The sequence below is a fragment of the Lepidothrix coronata genome, unplaced genomic scaffold, assembly GCF_001604755.1.
Source record: "Lepidothrix coronata isolate B3197 unplaced genomic scaffold, Lepidothrix_coronata-1.0 Scaffold149, whole genome shotgun sequence".
Lineage (NCBI taxonomy): Eukaryota > Metazoa > Chordata > Aves > Passeriformes > Pipridae > Lepidothrix > Lepidothrix coronata.
In genome coordinates this window covers 1,143,454-1,155,384 of record NW_016690329.1, presented here as the reverse complement: position 1 = coordinate 1,155,384, position 11,931 = coordinate 1,143,454, and the positions used below count along the sequence as shown (strand labels likewise).

The following is an 11,931-nucleotide window of genomic DNA, read 5'->3' as shown; positions in this document are numbered from 1 at the left end:
TATTGGCTCCCCGTTCGCCTCGCGCCCAGGGCGGGCCGCGCGCGCGCGCCCCCTCGCGCCGCCTCACGGGAGCGCGGGAGGGATCCGGGGAGCGCAGACGGGACTCGAGCGTTCGAGTTCGAGTGCCGAGTACCCTTTCCTTCAACACCTCCAGGGACAGTGACCTCCCCGGGCAGCCCGTCCCAATGCCCAGTCACTCTTTCTGCGAATAAATTCTTCCTGATGTCCAACCTGAACCTCCCCGGCGCAGCCTGACGCTGTGTGTGCTCTCGTCCTGTCACTGGTCGCCTGGGAGAAGAGCCCGACCCCCCACCTGGCTACAACCTCCTTCCAGGAGAGAAACTTCCCCCGGCCGCTCTCCCTGGCCATTCCCAGGCGGAGGGACAGGTGGGCAGGCACGGGCCGGCCCGGGAGGGCGGTGCCGCCGTCACCCACCGCAGCTCCCCGGTCCCGGCTGGCCCCAGGCGCCTGCGACGGAAAGTCCTGTGCTTGGGTCTGGAATTGCGCGGGGCTGAGAGGAAAAACGCGTTGACTGCCTTGTTTAAGCAGAGGAAACTGACAGGTGAGCTTTGTTAAAACCCGGCTTGTTCACCGACTTGGACGAGCTGTGCGGTGTTTGAGGTACTGAGCACATCGTGTTCCTGTATCTGGAGAAAAACCGCCGTCAGAAGCGATGTGGGTGTCTGGAATAAACCATGATTTGTGCTGTCTGGGCCCTTCACTGCTGCTTTGGAGTAGTAATTGCAGTTCTTGCACAGCTGTGTATTTTTGACTGCTGTTTACGCTGTTGAAACTCTCTCTGGAATGCTTGTAATTGATTTTTGAACAGTTCCGCTTCACAATAACAGGGACAGGTGCGTTCCAGGGGGTTAGTTGCGATTATCCTGCTGTGAACCAAGTTATGTCCCTTTTTTCACTGCTGACTGAATTCTGATTGGGAGGTTAAGTGAGGATCCTGCAGGGAGAGTAGCACAAGCATTGGAATATTGTGGTTATAGGGTGTGAGAGAGCACAATGCACCCAGAAACTTGGCTGCTAATCTCAGGTGTTTTTTTCAGTTTAACAGTGCTCACTTTTTGGAGCTGAGAGCAGAATTTACAATTTCTGCCTCATCACTGCTGTTGAGTGTAACAGCTGTGTTGTTCTCTCATTCTGGTGAATATTTTAGAACCCAAAGGCAAATGCACCCTAGTGCTCTCTCTGTATGGGACAGTTCAAGTTTAGAGCCACAGACACCAAGTAAAACCTGAGTTCAGTCATGAAGGAAAAAGCAAGGACTCTAGGAAAAGATAGTGCCTTTAATCCATGTTATTATGTGAATGGGAAAGGGCTTCTTATCTCTTTAGTCCAGGTCTACACTAAATGTAGTCAAGTCTAGTTAAAACACAGCAACTTGGTGTGTTGAACTTTATCCTGGATGAAGGAGAAAGATAAATACCTTGTGCATTTGAATGCATATGTTTTTGTTATACTGGCGTAATGCACATTTAGTTTTATCATTTTAAGAGGTCTGCAATAAGTTTAGAAGCTGATGAACCATGTAGACCTCAAGAATACCCTCAGACCAGGAAAGTAAATATCAGGTCTGGTATAGTGACACAATCTAATTGACTGTAATGTTTCATATCTAGAATAGCATTTCTAATAACTTTTGGGCAGCATTACATAGAACAATTACACAGTGCATCTACAGTTGAAAAAGCCCTGTGTATAATAACTACCAAGTGGTCTTTTGGTACTGAAATCACATTAATTGTAGCTGCACTACTGGGTTTTAGTGCTTGAGCATGGGAAGGAAAATATGAATTAATTGTGTTACTGGAAGCAGAGAAATCTGGTGCTAAAGGTAGTGCCTGTGTTGTGGGGGAACAGTGCTCTGCACTGGTAACTGGTACTGGCAGCATATGGGTTTTTTTATCTATCTATGCTCCTACCTTATGATATACATTCCTGTTCTAATCCTTTCTCTCCTTTTTTTTTTATTTTTCATTTATTTGAATGTCTTTACTATCATGTGAATAAAGAAATCTGATCTTGAAGATCTCATCTCACATTTACTGAATGTAAGTTTATGTGCAGAGCTTATTTTCAGGTCTCTCTTCATGAAATAACTGATAGTACTTTCCCAGAATTTCATTCAAAAAGAGTTTAAAAGACTTTTGTATTCGAGGTTAAAATGATTGCCATAAATTTATTAGAAGTCCTCTGTGTGTATTTAAAAAAAAAAAGAAGTCTTGTTCTTGTTTTTATAATGTACTCAGCCTTTTAGTTCAGTGTCATAACCTGTATTTTAAAGCGAGGAAACTGTGGTTTGGTGCAAAAATGTATAAAAAACCAAAACTTACCTGTAGCAGTTTTGGAGGTTGAAGTAGTAGGAAATACTGAAAGTATCTGGTTTGGGGTATTTGTGTCAGGGACCTGAGTTGTGTCTGAGGCCTTACCATAGCTGGTCCGTGGTTGTGGTCGTGGATGTGGCATGGGAAAATATTGTAGTTTCACTGTTGGGAGCAAACCTTGGAAGGAAAAGCAATAGATTAGGACAGGAACTGAACCCTGGAAAGGGGAACAAATTATTAGATTAACTGGTGGGAGCTTGACTTTTGGAAGAGAAACAACAGAGCCGTTGTTGGCACGGAGTTGGTATCACAAGCCATTGGGGTCTCGGTTCACACACTGGCCACGCGTGAGCCGATGTTACAATTGGAAAATGGCACTACTGTGAGGGGTATAAGAGGTGGTTCTGGGTTGGATGAGTGAGCAGAATGAGATGCACACTGCTTTTATTTGGGGGACACCCTGAAACATGCACTGTCTGCCTGCTCGTCCTGCCGAGTACCATGCTCCATCTCCTTCTGCTCAGCGGCTTTTCAGGAATCCAGGGGGCAGTGTGTACTGATTGCTATCACGAGTAGTGGAATAAAATTACTTTGCTTATACCCATCGTGTCTCGGTGTTTGTGATTTTGGGAGTTCTCACCAACCTAGAACAGTATTCAAGTGAATAAGGAGCAAAACTAATCTAACTTGTTGTTTGTTTTCATTTGTTTGAAGTGGTGGCTTTGTATGATTTTCTGATTTATTAGTTTAAATTTACACTTTCAGTATATACAGTTGATAGGTCTGTCTGTTCAAAGAAATTTGCTTTTGTATTTCCCAAAGTAGTGTTTTGTCATGTCTTGATTCAGTGCATTCCAGTGATGGAGGAACTAATCAATAGGAATACAATGACTTCTGAAAGAATTACTACAAGTAAGTTTCACAACCTTTTTTATGCATTGCAAATAATCAAGCAAATATTTCATGTACTGACCAATGATTTCTCTGCATTTTGAATTCACTGTGTGACTATGTAAATAATTCTAGGTAAACTAGTTGGAGAAAATGCAGTTGTAGTTCTGCAACATTTATTTTAATATTGTAGATTAAAATATAATTACTTTTGAATATCTTATCAATTTAGAAGGAAATCCTTCCAGGGAAAGAGGCAAGTTCTTTCTTAACAAGTGTTTCTAAACAAGTGTTACTAGAAAGGTTTATGTACTGCGTTTAGCCTTTTAATTTTTTAAGATGCTCAGACATTTGTGAAGTTCCATGTAAATCACACAGTCTAAGAGTGGTCAAGAGAAAAAAACAGAGTGCTGACTTCAAGGGAGCAGAATGACGGTCCCCAAGGTGGGGTGTGATACACTGCTGTACCACTGCAATTCATAAAGTCAGTAGCACAGTATAGGACAAATATCTGATTTGAAATGCTAATTACATTTTACATTCGGCTTTGTTTGCAGCTGATTTCTTACTTCCTTGTACCTTATTTGTTCTCAACCTTGCTCCTTAATAGAATATCCAGGTACGTATCATTGTCTGAAGACTGCTCAGAGAGAGCTTGGGTAACTCCCTTGCTGTCCCCTGCACAAGGCTTTGATCCAGTTGGGTAACATTTCAGCATGAGGGCAACGTATCTGGTACATTTCAAAATCTCTTGTGTTTGCAAACTCCACTGTTGGTCTTGAATGGCTTTTTGTCATCATAAATCAAAATAATAGAAAAAATTGCTGATAGTGACAGGTCTTCCATTTTGTGTCTTTCTCAACTAGCTTGTGGACTGCAGAGAGGTTCCTGAAATTCATGCCTTGAGGTCTTCTGTAAGGAAATTTGCAATAAGAAAGGCTGCTTGTTTTAATAACTCCATCATTTAGGAGGTGATGTGACCGACTCAAGAGTTGATGACTGATTTGCTTGTAAACTTGCTTAAAGCAGAGGCAGTGAATTCATGTTGATTTCAGTTTGAGGAATATATTTATTTTAAGGGAAATTACATTGTTTTTCTTTCTGTGGTACACAAAAATTAGCATCCGATTTAGTGAAAGAAAAATTAACATGACAGAGATGACAACTGAGTATGTGGCAGGGACACGTGCTGTTGTGGGAAGCTCCTGCAGTGGGGCACATCAGTAGTTTTCAAGTTGGGAAAGCAGCTCTGCCGAGAGGGGAGGGCTGGTTTATAGTGGGATCATGTTCCTGTTATAGTAACGAGTCACTGCTCCCGGCAGCACTAGAGGGTGCTGGAGGAACGACTGCAACATTAACTCCGTGTTGGAAATCCATAATCCCAGGAAAGTCGAGTTGTGGTGCCCCTTAGAGCTCTCAGCTCCAACCCAGCCTTGCCATAAACAGCACACTCATGTTCTCCTTCTGAATCCACTGCAAAGGGAAGGCAGTCACCTGGAGGGACTCCGTTGTGTGACACACTCTGTTTCCTTAGGACTGGTCAACAGGTGATGGCATCTTGTGTATGACACTATGAAAGCATCAATGGGTCACCAAAAGGAAAAAATACAACGAGAATGAAACTGTACATGCTCATCTCAGTAAGTATTACCACCTGTAGCAGTGATCCTGACTGGAAGGCCATTGCACATCAAGGAGTTAGTGATCCAGGGTGCACTTAACTTGAGCTGGGGTGCAGCTCAACCTTTGGGCTTGTGTTGTGGTGCACAAACCCCTTGGCCACAGGGTGAACTCAGCCAGCTCATTGCAACAGAGCAGCCTGCAGGCAGCTCCCACCTAATTCCAGGAGTTAAGCTACCTGCCTGGCATTAGGGAATGCAGCAGGGGGTTCTTTCCTGAACATGCCTTGTTTGATAGTGGGAATGACCAACAGAGTGCCAGAGTGTTTGCCTCTCCTGTGGTAGAATCTTCATGACCGGAAGGGGAGAATCTCTTCCATGGAGGGGGTTTGCCCGGCATGGACCAGAGGCCAGTTTGCTGCTACACCCCCAGGGGTTCCTACCATCTGAAGGGATCTGAAATTATCTATACTATGCTCTCTTTAGAGTGTTAGACCTTCAAAATAGCATTTTAAATGATAATTCTTTCTTACTGAGATCATAATGGATCAACACATTCTGGTGCAAGGCATCATAATAAAAGTACTTTAGCCAATATTTTTGTTTTAAAATAAATGTAAATATTTTAATCATTTTTTCAAAGAAGTTCTGGTTTGAGGCTTTTCTAAATTGAGGGACTAAGCATATGGTGGGAATGAGGAGAGGTAAACCTTATAAATGGCAATTTGAATCTTGATAGTGATTCTGAAGTTGGCCTTTAAAATAATTTCATTTCTTTGTATGCTTTGGTCTGTGATAAACTGTGAAACACTAAGTAGTATACTTTCGGTTTCATTTAAAATAGCTAATTTTGAATGTACTCTTTTCTTTTGAAGGTTACAAGAATATTTAATATTACAGAGTTCTTGGTTTTTAAAGAGTGGCTGTTAGCAAGCAAGGATACAGTTTGAGAGGAGTGGGAATAAAATGAGCCTTGATCTTATTTACCTCAAGCAGCTGCTGAATCTCCAGTGTGTCCTGTTCCATAAGGTATGTGAAGATATTTTTTTTTCTTACCACTAGCAAAGGGAGACAAGCTTTGTTCAGCTGTGGAAGGCATGTACTGCAATAGTAACAAAAAGGTTCTGGAATAAAAGGAGAGACTCTGAGTCTTTTAGAGACTTAGTGCCTGTACTGTAGCAGATGTTCACAGCCTTTCCTCTGATATAAATGAGTTTTAACGATGCATTATGGTGTGCAAACAGTGTTCTCTTAGTGTTTCCAACCACAAAGCAGGAGGTTGTAAGCTTTACTGTTCTCTTTTCATGTGACTTGTGTTAATTCCCTACTATTGATAATCATCCCAATTTTAAAAATCCCATCCTATTCCTGTTGAAACAGCAAGAACAGAGCCCACCACTGGATTGCATTCCCAGTGCCTGGGCAGAAGCAGGCCAAAGAGACTTGGTGCAGCTTTTAGTGTCTTTGTAAAACATCTCATTGCTAAAACTTGAAACTGATGGAGACAATGGTACTTTTTTGCATTAGTTCATTAGGATTAGCCTGCACTACTTCTTGAGAAGCAATTCAGTGAGCAAACATAGACTCTTCCTTTTTTGCAGTGTCATTAATTAATTTAAAAATATTCTTTATGAGAAGTGTTTATCTTAATGGGAGAGGACTCAGAGAGCCTCAAGGGTTCATAGATAGATCAGAGGGAGTGATACTTCAGAGCTGGTGGGTGCCTTGGCCCAAGTAATGTAATAGAATAGGTCAATTCATTATCCACTTTCCCTTTTCTGATTTTGCAACTAGCAGGATTTACTTGTTTTTTCTTCTCACACACCTATATCTCATGAGAAATGTACCCTCCGCTTTCTTCCTGCATTTTGCACTGATGCTGTGCCATTTATGTCATTTGGCTGACACACATGGGCTGATGCTGAAGGGTATGTACCCTTTGCTATTTACAGATCTCCTCTGACATAAACAATGCCAACAAAACTCTAGTTTAGAAAGTCTATTCAAGTTGAGGTAAAACTCATTTCCCAAATTATTTCCAAGTGCTGAGTCCAGATGCCTGTTGGTAAAGTTTGGACTTTTCTCTTGCAGCAGCTGCAGAGTGGAATTTTTTGAACAGTTGTATTGAGTTTCATAGCAAGGAAAACTGTTTTGTTGACAAGTGGTTGTTACCATGATCTCTACTGAAAGTAAGATGTCGGAAGGAAGAGTGAGTCCAAAGGTACTGTTTATTTCAGAGTTGTGGGGTATCTTTTTAGGTACAATGTTTTTAGCATTCTGAGTAAATGCTGCTGCTTTAAACAGGCTAAAACTAATATAAACAAACTGAACTGAAGGCTTGTAGCTGGTAGAAATAAGTCAGTCATGATGGAATAGCTTTTTATTTTAAAGTATTTTAAAGCCTAATGAACTGACAAGTGTAAATTAACAGGAGAATATCTCCTAGCTTACATGCAAGTAAAAGGTGGTGTGAAGTGTTGTTTAGTCATGACACCCTCCAAATTCTCTCCTGCCTAACCCAGACATGGCTGTTCAGTTGTAGGGCTGCCTGTTTCACATTCTTAATCCGTAGGCACTAATTCTAACTGGATAGAATTAGTGGTATCTTATCTAACTGGATAAGAAGTGGTATGCACATCCAGTATATCTTTTACATACCCTTTCCCCAAAGTTTACTAGAACTTGGTAGCTGATGGAGCAAAGATTGTCTTTGGGTTTAGATTTGTGTTGCCTTTATTCATGTTGCTAATGTTTTGTAGCTTTTATTAGGACATTTTTTCTGGAGGCTGCATGTTCCATTGGCACAGTGTATTCCTGATCCACACAGTGTACTTGAAGGGCACTGACACAGTAAGAGTTCATAGGGATAAACAGCTGATTTCACGGCTTAGAAGGAAGGTGGTGTTCCAAGGAACTAATAAGGGTAGCACCATATTTTTGCAAGCAAGTTGCAATGTCTTTGCTGTCTTCAAATAATGCCAGATCTCAATGAAAGATCCCAGCACAAGTAGCTGCGTGAACTTCTGGACTTAATTCATGATGTCCTTGAAATGTATTCTTGCAGAAAGAACCTGATGTTGTTCACCTCAAACCATGCTTGAGGTCCATCTAGACCAGAGCACTGTAATACACCCCTACTTTTAGAAGTCACTAAAGTGGTGGAGTTTACCAGGTGTTTGATACAGTTTATTAGTTAAATGGAGGTGAGGGAAAACATGGTGTGGGATGGAAGCATTAATTTGGGTTACCTTGGTTACCTTGGTGTTCATGAACACTAAGTCGGCCTCCTGTTCCAAATTATACTTAAATCTCGTTTTTCTCTCTGTTGGACTAAAATGTCTTGTTTTTATGAATAAACACCTTGGGTTGTACTATTTTAGAACATCTGGGTAAGTTTATGCCAATTGAAATTCTTTAGACATTGTGGTGAAAGTAATCTGATTTACCTGGTTTTCCATACTTGTTATTCCTGTGAGAGAGGATCTTCCTGAGATACCTATTCCTCTAAATTCTTTCCCCAGAAAAAAATATCTAGTTGGAATTATTTGCTTGTTTTTCTTGGTTCCATTTCATTTTCATTTCAATGCTGTCTCTTACAGGTTTATGCAACTTTGTGGAAGAAACTGAAGCATAAGCCAAAATAAAATGGAATAAATATGAAAGTTCTGTGACAAACTCCTGTGTTTGATATGGACTGAAGTCAACAAAAATATTTTTCTCTGCAATATACTATCTACACTTCAATTGTAAGCTGGGCTATTTGCTGCCTTGGAAGTCCAAAGGAAATAAATATATTTTATGTTTACTTTGTCACACTTTAGATTACACAGACATTCAGTACAGAGCCTCCTTTGACCCAGGATGTCCTTTGGTCAAAAACACAGTCACCTGAAACTAAATTGGAATAGTCTTGAAACAAAATCATGAAAGCTTTAATTTTCTTTCTTATTTGTGGATTCATATGTAATAATAATTTTGCTTCATAACTTCAGACTGAAAAATAGTTTTTAGTATCTATGAAGCTTCTCCTTCAAACACATTTAATATTTTATGGCAGATTCCTAAGAGACATGCTAATGTTAGGTACAGAGGGATGAGAAAGGACCTCCTCTTCTTGTGGACAGGACAAAAAATTTGTCTTGAATCAATTAGTTTTTTGTGTCTCTGTGATTTTGAAAGCTAGAGGACGCTGAGTTTTCCAGCAGCAAAGAAAGCAATGCATAAAAAAATAAAGGGGAGAGTGGACACAGCAAAGAAAGATGGTGTGAAGATAGAACTGTTTACAGTCTTGTCTTTTGACAATATTGAAAAGGCAAGAGATGAATGGAACATATGGTTTGGGGTCTTTTGGGGGTTTGTTTTTGTGGTTTTTTCTTTTGGAGGTGGGGGAGTGTGTTTGGTTTTGTTTTGGTTTTTTGTCTTGGTTGGCTTTAGAAGTCCTGATTTCTGTTCAAACTGTTAAAGGCATGGAGTTGCTAAAGCAGAGAACTCCAGTGGGATAGATGCCAGTTAAACTTCTCTACAAGTGTCAAGAGTGTGTGACCCCTTGGCAGCTGCCCTGTGTCCTGGCAGCAGGCTGAGGGAGAAGCAGCAGAGGAACAATTTGATCAGTTTTTCCACTGAGCTAACTGTTGAGCACCTTATGTTACACACTGGTGTTTAATAAATTAGCTCTCAGAACGTGAGTGTGGTGAAGTTATAATTTATGTACAGCAATAGGATATATGGTTAAATATACATCATGTAGACACTGATAGCTGCTCAATAAATAGTCACTGTAGGAGGTGCTAAAGGACATCCCTGTGTTTGAGCTTCAGGAAAAGTACTTTTGTGGTATATATAAGGGAATCTGCATCAGATCATACTGTTCCACGTTGTTCATTGGTTCACTTTATCTACTGACATTGTTTCAAAATCCCTTTCTCTGCTTTCTCTGTGCCAGCTCCTGGCTGTGGATTCAGGGGTCAGCTCAGATTGAATGAGTTTACATGAAGTCAGATGCTAAGCCATCCTCCCCACACTCTGGAAGGTGCTTTGGCATAGAAAAGAGGAGTGGCTGGAGCCTAATGAATCATATCCAGCTGTTAAGTAAGATTTAGGTTGATCACTTAATTGAAAACAAAATAGTGACATTTTTGTTTTGAATGAACTGCATAGTCTTCTAGTTCCCTTTCTTAAGTGTCTGTCAATGTTTCCTAGCCATGCTTTTTAGTTCCTTAGGAGACCTTACCATTAGTAAAGAGAATGTTGGAAATAATTTGCCCTTTGCTTAAAGGCTTAACTTTGCTTTTAAGTCAGTCCCCTGGCAAATGGAGGATCTGCTTTCCAGAATGTGCCATCTTCATTTTTAAGGGAAATAAAATGCTAATTACTACCTGAAAATACTAATTACTAACTGCTCGAGCAAGAGATCTTCTTCCTTAAAACTTGGGTGAATTCCTTTTAGTCCTCTCTACGCAATATTGTTTGCAATTTTAGCAAATTTGAGGGGAGTCTACAGACCTTGTGTAGTCAAGAGTCTTAAGACTATGGATTTAATTTTAAGAGAAGTAAAAATACCCTGAAATCTTAGGCACCGGCCAAAATCCACGGAGAAGCCTGAATTTTCCATGTTTCCATTCAGACTTTGGGAGTACAGCTGAGACTCGAAAAGATTATTTCTCCAATGCAAAACATTTTGCTCGAAGTCTGAACTGAGACCTGAGTGCCAAAATGTGTATGGTGCTTAGGCAGGGGAAGGGCAAAGCCTGTGTCTCACCCTAAATAAACTAGCTCCTCCTGGGTGTGCATAGGAAAAAACTTCTGATGTGAAAGAGGTACAGCAGCTGTTAACAAGAATGGCATTCAGTAGTTAGTAGTTCTCCAGCAGTGACTGTTGTGTTCCTGTTTGCTATTTTGTGAATGATCATGAACTACTTCTGGATTGAAAAAAGGAACACCATCTGCTGTATTTAACTTGCAGATAAAATTTTGATGTGAGCAAAGCATGGGGATGGGAGTAACTGGAATACTCTAAACTGGGTTTACACCTGCAGGATAACAGCAGTAATGGTAGAATAATGGATTCAGGAGACAAATTGAAACCAAAAGTAATTTGTATGTTGGAAACTTCAGACTAGTTCAGGTATAAAGGCAGTTTTATGGGATGTGCTTGTAAGCAAACACAGAGAAGAGAAAGTACAGAACATTCAGGAGGAGCAGCTCAGTATCCTGCACAGCCATCCTCATTGTTGCTTTTTGTGATGTTGCACTGCTCTCTTCACTAACCTTTGCAGCTCACAGACTCCATGTGTGAGCACCAAATATCTTACTTTTTGTAGAGAGGTTTGTGATTTTCCAGCAAAATGCTATTAACACAAATATTTTGCATTCTTGCTTCCATCTGGCTTTTGTCAGTGGTGGGATTATTTTCTCTTAATCCACTCTGCTGCTTTTTAAAAATATAGCATTTTCAAAAGAACGAGTAAGTTTGTTTTGCATTCCTGAAATACTTATTCAAAATAAATGAATATAGATGAATAAATGAAAATGTGTCTTATCTGGCATTTAGGAATTATCTGTTTAGCTAATATTTAAATTATTCTTGGTACAAAACATGTGCATGTCACTATTTTCAGTCGCACTATATATAGGCTGAGTGATTCTAAGTCACCTACAGAGACCAGTTCTGTCTATCTGGACAGTGGGAAAATACCAGTATAGGTTTGAACTATACCTGACACCTGCTGTTGGCCATGGTTGGTGATAGGATAACTGGTCCATCATTGTGTTTTTGAAGTAAGATTAAAAATAAGTTTTGTTTCTTCATTCTTGTTTTTGTTGTTGTTTTTTTTTTTTTAGTGAACTAAACACATATACTCTTATTCTTTTTGAACAACATTCCCAGTGTTCATAAGGGAAATAATATTTTTAAACTGAAAATTTTCCTTCTAACTAGAAGCTGGTTTTCTATCCTTTGAAGCTGCCATGAGGTAGTTGAGAGATCCTGAATGTGCTGATGGAATATATCTCTCTGACTTCACAGCAGTTTCTTTTAAGTTTTCTCTTTTATTTGGTCATCATTTCATGCAAACTTAATTAGCAGT

The 11,931-nt window shown here is 40.2% G+C and overlaps 1 long non-coding RNA gene across 5 annotated transcripts; it reads left to right on the top strand.

Annotated features, from left to right (window-relative positions):
• Nucleotides 1–63: 63 nt before the first annotated feature.
• LOC108504000 lies at nucleotides 64–10,833 on the top strand. 5 transcript variants are annotated; one of them, XR_001876958.1, is made up of 7 exons: nucleotides 64–562; nucleotides 3,185–3,248; nucleotides 3,785–3,846; nucleotides 4,550–4,867; nucleotides 5,722–5,875; nucleotides 6,938–7,067; nucleotides 8,446–10,833. It is a non-coding gene; the product is annotated as an uncharacterized LOC108504000 (long non-coding RNA). The 5 variants fall into 5 exon arrangements; XR_001876961.1 differs by lacking the exon at nucleotides 3,785–3,846 and having other exon boundaries at nucleotides 4,762–4,867; XR_001876959.1 differs by lacking the exon at nucleotides 3,785–3,846.
• Nucleotides 10,834–11,931: the final 1,098 nt, after the last annotated feature.